The sequence below is a fragment of the Marmota marmota genome, unplaced genomic scaffold (assembly GCF_001458135.2).
Source record: "Marmota marmota marmota unplaced genomic scaffold, marMar, whole genome shotgun sequence".
NCBI lineage: Eukaryota > Metazoa > Chordata > Mammalia > Rodentia > Sciuridae > Marmota > Marmota marmota.
The window spans coordinates 15,447,682-15,457,744 of NW_026000168.1; positions in this window are offsets into that span (position 1 = coordinate 15,447,682).

Sequence of the window (10,063 nt, forward strand, 5' to 3'; positions counted from 1 at the left end):
ACCACTTTTCTAATCTTCACTTCTCTAATCTCTGAATGAAAAACAGCAAGACCGCTCTTTCTACCACTCTCTGCTTTTACCTGAAACAAAAGCCAGAACATGGGTGTGGCCATTTCAAAAAAGAAGAAAAAAAGAAAACAGAATTGCACCCTCAAACAAAACCTCAAGGAAGGTAGGCAAGCTATCTTTCATCCTCTCTCTGGCTATTTCTTTTTCTTTCTTTCTCCTGTACTTTCTTCCCTGAAAGATCTTTTTCATAAGTACTTATAGCTCCAACTTTAAAGGAAATCTGAAGTGGGAGCCTCACACCACAGGAGTATAATGGTTTCACTTAGGGCCACTCTGTCCTACCCAAGGTGCTTTCTGCACACTTCTTTCCAACGTCCATCCTTTTCAGCTTTTCATAGGAAAGTTGGAAACAGGTTAGAGGGCTCAGGCTAGGGAGAAATCTTAAAAGACATCTATTTCTGTTTGAAGCTTGAATTGTTTTTAAGGAAGTATTTCTCCAATTGCAATGTGCATTAGTATCTCCTGGGGAGCTTGTCTAAATGCAGATTTTAATTCCCTAGGTGGGAGATGAGATCCGAAATTCTGCATTTCTAATGGGTGCTCAGGTGTTGCTGATGGTCCTTTATTTGAACTTGCATAACAAAGATCCAAAGAAAAGCATTCAGTCTCTTCTTAAATACTCATAGGGAATTTACCACCTGCTTAGGAAACTGTCAGAATCTTTAACTCAGACTGTAAAGCATAAAAGAGAGTTTGTCAACTCATGAAAATTTCTGAAGGGGCTGGCTTCAGATAGAGCTGGATCCAGGTACTCAAAGGATGGCTTTGGGAATCTCTCTCTCTCTCTCCACCTCTCAGTTATGCTTTTCTCTTCCCTGAATTTACCCTTAGATTGACTTTTAATGTTGGGGAAAACAAAAGAGCTTAGAGCAGGTTTAAGCAGTAAGCGTTTTGTCCCTAATACGGCCTGTAACACTTCTAAGATTGGGTCTCATTCAAACAGCCTATGACACATGCCCATCTCCAAATTTATAAGTTTGGGAGGATAGAATGTACTGAATGGCCAGACCTGGAAGGTCAGAATGACTGGTGAAGAAGGAGCCACCTGTGTTAGGAACCAAAGGATGACTTAGTCATAGGAATTTTAGTTAAAATGTGGTCCCAATCCTTCCCACAGCTAAAGGATGAAGAAGGGTTGATAAGAGAAACAGAGAGGGTAAACAGAAATGCAGGGGCTTGAAATACAGGGGTCTGAGCCCTCTAACCTGTTTTTTGCATACTGGCTCTGTAGGGAAGTCTTGGGCCTTTACCCTTGGTGTTCCTGATTTAGTAGGAGTTCAATAAAGATGGATAGATGGTGAATGGATGGAGAGAGGGATAGATGATGGATGGAAGGATGGTAGTTAGAGGGATGGATAGGCAGGTGGGTGGAAAGGTGAGTGGGTGGATGGATGCATGGTGGGTAGATGGATTGGTAAGTGCAGGGATGAATGGATGAGTGGGCAGACAGGAAATGGCAGTGTGACAGCTATCAAGGCCATGGCTCTGGAGTCAGGCAAACCGCCATGTGAGTTTTGGCTTTGCAACACACTGTCTGCTACTCTGAACACATTACTTAAATATCTTGGCACTCCAGCATCCTCACAAAATTGTTAAAAGAGTTCAGTGTGCTAAAAGTAGGAAAGTACATAGCAGAGTGCCTGACCCCAGCCCAGTATTGGGAAATAGCAGGTGCTATTATAGCAGCACTTTCTGAAATATTCCTCTGTAATCGTGTTCATTCCCCACTCAGGGCCCCATGGTTTGAAGGATTTTGTCTGTCAAACTGTCACTTAATAATTAAGCTGTTCCCCCCCCCCTTATTATTAATCAGATGTGGCTGCTAATTAGAGCTTCTGATTAGCATGAGGTAACCAGGGTGACAGCACTGAGTTGATATCATTCCAGGCAAAAGCAAAGAAATATGGCATTTTGGGTTCTGAGCTTTCCCTGATAGCAAGTAGTTATGTGATTTCCTCGGGGCTTTCTAATACAAAAAAAAAGGAGGTTCCAGATTCCCTATTGAGCTCTCCAGGGACTCTCAGAGATCTAGGACCTTAGGTAGGATCTATAGTTCTGTCAGCTCACAAAATGTTTGATTAGGGTTGTGGCTGTGGCTCAGTGGTATATAACACTTGCCTAGCACATGTGAGGCACTGTGTTCAATCCTCAGCACCACATAAAAATAAATAAATAAGGTGTTGTGTCATCTACAACTAAAAAAAAAAATTAAAAGAAAATGTTTGACAAAAGATTTAATATTACTGCTCTTTAAAATCAAAGCCATGCAGATTGCTTTGAGGGACAGACATTTTCTAGGACAGGTGACCACAATTCTTGATCCACCTAACAGAAAAGATCATAAAAATGCCTTGTAGTCTTAAAGCTCAGATTTTGCACACTTCTCTATCTCTTTCAGATAAGCTTGCAGTGGCAGAATCACTGAGTCTGAAAGTCTGTAGTTTTTAAGTTCATTCATACTTAGTAATGAGTTGCCTTCAAGAAAATTTGTGTTTATTTTTACTCCCCCAGAAATATAAGGCAGAGATAATTTCCCCTATGCCTTTTCCAAACCAGATCTTGTTATTTCGAAAGATCTTTTTCAGTTGCATAGCTAAAGATATCTTAAATGTGAACTTATAGTTCTTTGAAGTTTACTGATAATGGATTTTTTTCATGTACCTTCTGCTCTTTTTATTTGGTGAGTTTATAGCTCATAGATATCTTGTTTTTTGTATGTTTCACTAAGATAATTAACATAAAGGTTTATCTTGTCCCACGTTTTCAGAGGTTTTAGTCCACGGTTGACCTGTGGTGGCATAGTACATAGTGGGAGGAGTGTGTGGTGGAGGAAACCTGTCACCTCATGGCAGCTGGGAAACTAAGAGCAGGAAGGGTCCAGGTCCCAGTATCCTTTCAAGGGCACATCACCAATGATCTAACTCTCTTTAACTAGGCCTCACCTCTTAAAGGTTCTAACACCTCCTTTAACACCACAGGCTGAGACCAAGCCTTCAACTCATGGGCCTTTCTGGGACTCTCCAGATCCAAACTGTATCATATACTGAGGAAATTAACATTTTTTTATGTATGTTGAAAAATACATACTAAATCTTAGGTAAAAATTTACATGATGCGTGATGCATGTGCATATGTATTTCATGTATACCCGTGTGTCTTTTCCCAGTTTTTGGCTTCTCCAGCTTCATCTCCTTTCCAGTTTGACATGGATTTTGAGTTCAGTGGTTCAAAATTTCTAGCCATCTCCTTTTCCAATCTTGTGTTGGTAGTGGGAAATGTGGGAATCCTGCTACTTCCTGTTGCATCTCCCTGACAGAGCAGAGGAATGGTGGCCTAGCAAGTGTCATATGCTTGAACAGGGCCTGGTATACAGTGAATGCTCAGATTGGGCCTTTTTGACAACTTTTGTGACATCAGAATAGTGACATCTGCTCACTCCTCTGTTATCACAAACCAGCCTGTTCGTTATGCTCTTAGAACCTTCCCTGGGACACACTTCAGGCTCACTGAACTTTTGTCAGAGCTGGTTGAAGATGTGGGGTACTGGAGTAACGGTAGTAGTCATGACAGTGATACTGATAACAACTATTCTTGAGGCTCTTCTAGGTTTGAGGCCCTGCATCAACCATTTCCCAAGCATTTCCTCGCGTAACCCTTGGATAGCCCATGGGGTACAGACAGCCCTCAGGTTACCACTCTAGCGATATCCCCTCACTTCCTTCTCTATTTTCATTTTTTGTACACACTGGTTCCTGGTGAACATTCTGATACATATTCAGCATCTCTGTCTGTCACAGACATGGGTATTATTTTTGTAATGAGAAATACATGATAAATTATATTTAAAAAAAAATAAAACCCACAAAGTCTCACAGGCTTGCCACTGTGGAGGAGGACAATTTACTGACAAGAATGTCTCATTACAATGCACATACAATTAAGACTGTGCCTATGTTGCTTTTGGAGGAAAGTTTTCTGGTGATAAAAAATGCTAATGGGATGTGAGTTGGGAGACCAATCATGATGGACAACTCTAATAATATCTAACATGTCTCAGTAGAGATCCAGGGTTCCAGCCATGTTTCCACTGGGTGTTTTTCACCTGATGTTTTCAAGAGAATGTCTTGGTGTTTTGCTTGAGTTTGGTATCACTTCTTGTCCACTGGGGACTGCAGAAGATAGAGGTAGCATTGCAAGAGATTTGTTGCGTGGATGACTTTAATGACAAAGGAAATAAGGGGCAGGAGTGAACAGTGAGGTATCAGCCATTTTATTGAGTGCCTGTGAAAGGAGAAGGAGGGACCTTGGGTAGGAAGACCCTTAGACCAAAGTGCAGTGCTGAGACATTCTCAGCTAGACAATGTGGACCCCTGGTGCAAATACTGTCATTAAAGGTCTGTCACCCTGGAGAATATGCAGGTCCTAGTACATTTCCTAAATTAAATGTGCCCAGGACTTTTTCATGGAATGTTGTTAACTCCCACAAACCTGTGAAAGTTATACATTATTCTTTTCTTTAATTGATGAGTATCCTCAGGCTCAGATGGGGAAAGCAATGCCCCCAAGGACATATAGCTGCTGGTCATGGGACTGGATGCCTGAGTCCAGATCTTTCCTTAACATCGCACTTGCCTCTGGGTAGAGATAAAGCACAGTGTACAAAGTGAAGAGCTATCACCAGCCAGAGTTTAAGGTGAGGGAGATCAAAAAAGCTCATGGCATGGGGACTTTTGCTCCTTTTCCTTCAGAACCTCTGGGATGAAACCCACCTCTTCTGCCAACCCCTCTGGGGGGCCTGAGCTGACTAAGCAAGCCTTCAGGGGTTGCCAGAATAAAAATGCACAGGGGACTTCACTAGGACCAGGCCAGAAAGCACCAGGTCAGAGGCCAGAGCATGAAGAATCTTAGCTGTGTCTTCAGAAGAAGAAAGCTTCAAGTCAGCAGTGCATGTGAGAAAGAGAGAGTGGGAAGCAGTCCCAAGGTCCCACCCCAGTCATTGAGATGCAGGAAGTCTGGGCTGAAGGCCAGAAGTTGCATTCTAATAACTCCCAAGCCTTTGAGGGAGATTCAGTCACTCATCACATCCAGAAGTTCTGTTTATATCAGTCCAGAAACTCAAACTGAGGGATGGTCAGCATGACAACTGACCTGTGCTCTTGAAAAATGTCAAGGTCCTAAAAGACAAAGAATGAAGAATTATTCAGATTAAAGAGATGTGACCAATGAGTATAATGCATGTTTCTGAATTGGATCATGGGGGAATTTTTTCTTTTGCTCTCAAAGGCTTTGGTAGAATAATAGGTGAAATTTGAATTAAGATATGTAGATGAGATAACAATGTTAATTTTCTGATTTTGATCAGTGTGCTGTGGTTATGTGAGAGAATGTGTGTTTAGGAAGTGCATGCTGAGGTGTACAGGAGCAAGGAATAACATGATATCATGTTAGTACAACTTAATATCCAGTGACTCAGAAACAAGTAAACACATATATATGTTGTGTGTGTAGAGAGTGAGGAAGAGAATGATAAAACAGGCAAATATGGAAAAATATCATTTTGAGGATTCTAGTAGAAAGAATACCGAAATTCAGTCTACTTTTTGCAGCTTCTAAATCTGGCATTACTTAAACTCACGACAATCTGAGAGAACTTGGATGTCATCTTTGTGGAAGAGAGCCATATAGGATGGGGTGTAGGAAAGGACACATGGCTGTGATCTGAGACCTCTCCCACCTTATATATTCCCACTCCTGAAATAACCTCTCTTTTGGTAAAATGTCAGGAGAAACATTTGTAATCATCTCATTCAGGAGCTCAGATGGGCCTGATCATTTGTGTGTCCAACACATTGCCAGGTGAGGCTACTGTGCTAGATGGGATCACCCTTTGAGGCCTTGAGGTCCTCTTTCTCAGGGCCACACATCCCCAGCCCTTTTTTGTATTTTATTGAAAGACAGGGTCTCATTGAGTTACTTAGTACCTTGCTAAATTGCTGAGGCTGACTTTGAACTTTGGATCCTCCTGCCTCAGCCTCCTGAGCCACTGGAATTACAGACAATGCATTTTATTTTATTTTTAAAGAGAGAGAGAGAATTTTTAATATTTATTTATTTTTTTTAGTTCTCAGCGGACACAACATCTTTGTATGTGGTGCTGAGGATCGAACCCGGGCTGCATGCATGCCAGGCGAGCGCACTACCACTTAAGCCACATCCCCAGCCCCAGACCATGCATTTTAACTTACAGTACTTTCAAGTTAGGATGGATCACAGTATAATCTATAAAGATAGATTATATATGTAATATGTAGTATAATGTATTATATCTTATCATATTAATATATACCTAGAAGGAAAGCCCCAGGGTTTATCAGTGTGTGCAGCAATGCCAGGTAGAAAAGATACATTATAATGCCATTTTATAATATGTTCATAAACAGTCTGGCATAGCTGCTGTTGTTTGGTTCCTGTTTCTCAGATGGGACCACCAAGGCACAGGAAATTGAGTTTCTTACTGCTGTAGTATGGACCTGGAATGCCCCTCAAAGGCTCATGTGTTAAAGTCTTGATCCCCAGCTTGACACTATTGGGAGGGGGTGGAATCTTTAGGAGGTAGGGTCTAGTGAGAGGAAGATAGTCACTGGGAGCCTGCCCTTCAAGGGGATGTTGGGAGCCCAACCCCTTCCTCTTGCTTTATTTTGCTTCCTGACCATCAGATGGTTTTGCTCCACCACATGCTCCTGCCATAACATGTTGTCCCCATCAGAGGCCTGAAAGCAATGTTTCTTCTCAATCATGGACTGAAATCTCCAAAACTGAGCCAAAATTAGTCTTTTCTTGTGTTGATTATCTCAGGTATTCCTTATAGTAATGTGAAGCTGACTGACATCCTTGCCTAGGATAGGACTGTCTGGCTCCAGATCCCTTGCTTATACCCACACCTCTTATTACTCTGCCACTGTCACACAGTCTGGGGGCATGACATTATGAGTATATAGTTCAGAATGTTTGCATACTTTTAAAAACTCTTTTCAGGCTGTTTTCAATGAGCATTTATAACTTTTATAATCGGGATGCAGGAGGAGGCAATAAAAATCATTTGTTTGTGCAAAGTGTCATAAAAGTTCCGGAAGGCTGTACATCCCCAGGTGTTAGTGATGATTATTTCCAGCTGGCAGGAGGACAGTCACACTCCGGGCTCTTCATTTTATTCCTTTTTGTCATTTTTCTGTAGAAAGCACATGAGTTATTTAGAATTTGGGTGTGTTTGTCACCTGGGGTTTCCATTAGAGTCTCTGCAGTGAATAGAGGGGTCCTTCTCTGATTGGGGGTGGCATCTCTCCACCCCTGTCCCACCTTCTCCCCAGCAGCCTGGAGTATGGCACCCCTCTGCACCGGAGAAGCTCGGGGCCAGCACCAGCTTGTGTTTCTCTTCGTTCCCTCCCAAGAGGGCCATGTCCTTGCTCATCTGTAACTTTCAATTAACCAAGCACCAGGCTTCGGCTCAGAGTCTGAACAAATGTTCCAAGGAGGGAAAGAAAATCCAGCCCTATAGCTCCAGGAGGACATTTTCTTTTAATTAAAGTGAGAATCAAGGCAGCACTAAAACCCCTTTCTGATGAGACGGAGGGTGGCCAGGGAGGTGTCCTTGAGAGAAAAGGGGTGGGTAGAACAGGGCTGGCAGAGTGTGGGGAGGGAGCCACCCTCCTACCCCTGTGTTTCTCATTAGGTCCCTGCAGGACTAGAGTCTGCTAATTGTACTGAAGAAGGGCAGTTGATGTCAGATGGCCCTGGTAATTAGAACCCAGGACCCCTGAGAGGGTTGCCATACCCAGTCAGGACTGTGCTAACACTAGTTGTTAAAGTGGAGTGGAAGGGAGCATGTGTGCAGATCAAGTTTGGAAATGGGGCTCTGGGTTGGCTCTGCAGAGCTCCCTTACGCCTGGCTCCCTTACATCTGTTCCAAGGACCAGCCTGTTCAGAAAGAAGGAAGAAGGACTTAGCCAACTTCTCACAGTCCTACAGCCCATAACAGAGAAGGACTTAGCTTTTGTTTGTGGTTCACATGGCTCCCTGGCAGCAGAACTGGAGGTTCCCAGGAGATGGGTGACAGTGGTAGTAGTTGCTGTAGCCAGCATCTGTTTCTCATAACTGCTGCTTCTGGGTGCATCCTAAGGACCTGAACTTTGGAGCTTGGTCTTTGTGGGTGTAAACCTACTTCCACTATCTCCTTCCTGGGTGGTTGATGGCAACCTAATTTTCCCCTTGGCCTATTCTGTAAAATGGAGATGATAATGATGCTTGCTACTACTGTTTGAATATGGATAGTGCCTCTAGAGGTCTGTGTGTTCAAGGCTTGGGCACCTTTAAGAGGTTGGGTCTAGTGGGATGTCCTTAAGTCATTGGGGCCATACCCTTGAAGGGGATCCTGGGACCCTAGTACTGACTTTCCCCTCTCTATTCCTGGTTTTCCGGAGGCCTAACATTTGGGGCTGCCCAGTCTTGGACTTGAACCTCCAGAAATGTGAAACTAAAGTAAACCTCTGTAGTTCATGAGTAGTCTGTCATTTTAGTGGTGCAGAGCTGACCGATCCCATGCTGTTGTGAGGGTGGCCAGCACTCAATGAATATAGCAATTGTTAAAACACAGTATTTATAGAGTTTCACTCATTAATCCATCCCAGTATCCCATGTGATAATCACCTTCATCATCCTTTTTGGTACATGCAAAACCAGAGGCACAGAGGTTAAGTAACTTGTCCAAGGTCACATAGTTCTTAGTAAGAGGAGCCAGGATTCAACCCTGGGCCCTATGGCTTTTATAGCCCACATAATTGGCCATTATTTTATTCTGCTTCTTGATATGGATATGCAGATGTAGAAACAGGTGTGCTGTGCTTTGTAGCAAAGTTCTTTAAGATGGCAGATATTAAGGGAGTGGTTTAGAGTTGACCAGACAGGGGCTCAAGGATCAGGTTCACCTGAGTTCAGGCCTTAGTTCCTCAGCTTTCCTGGTTGGTGCCTTTGGATAAGTCACTTTGCCTCTCTCTGCTCCCACTTATTCATCTGTGAAATAAATTAATAATCCTGTCCTGGTCCTTTCCTAGAGCAGCAACAGAGTAAGAGATGCAAGAAATGTCTGTGGAAGAGGATGTAGGGTGAGAAGGGAACACCAGGAGAAGGTCTGTCCCCTGTGGATCCTGGACCTCTGCCCCTGGACAGGCATCCCCCTCCCTCCTCCATTCCCTCCTCTCTCCCAGCATCCTAGAGCCCCTGGAGGCAAGGAGCCACAGCTCACAGCCATCACCTAATGCTAAGTGATGAAGTAGAAGTCTCCAAGGGCAACAGATCCCAGTAGGCTTGGACTTCAGGTGGCGGGAAAGGGGTCCCTGTTAAGGCAGTTGGAGATTGGAAGGGACCAGTAAGATCACCCATTGCTGGGGCCATCTCAGTCCTGATGGAAAATTGCTAGGGCCCCTTCTTCTTGCACCTGCCTCCTCCCCATTTCCTGCCTCCTGCCCCACCCCTTCCAATCCAGCCATGGAGGAAACTGACTGAAATGCACATCTGATGAGGTCATTCTCTGGGATTAAAACCCCCCTGTAACTCCCTCTTGTCCCCCACAGAGTCCAAACTTTGAACTTGTGATCTTCCTACCTCAACCTCCCGACCTGTTGGGATTACAGACATGCGCCACTGTGTCTGGCTGGTTTTCTCTTGTGTAGTCTTCACATCTATATTCCAACATAGCTTCCCTGTGGGAACTTCCCCAACACTCTCCAACTCTAAGTCACTGAGTGCATATCATATGATGTTGTCTTAGTTAAGAGCATTTGTCTTCTGTTGGACATAGGGGCCTCCTAAAGGATAGGGACTGAGTTAGAGTTGTTTAATATTAAAATCGTGGTGCATGGTGCATGAGGCAAAGAGGGAAAGAAAGGATCTGCTAGGTGGGTGGATGGATGGATGAATAGAGAAGTAGATGGGTGGGTGG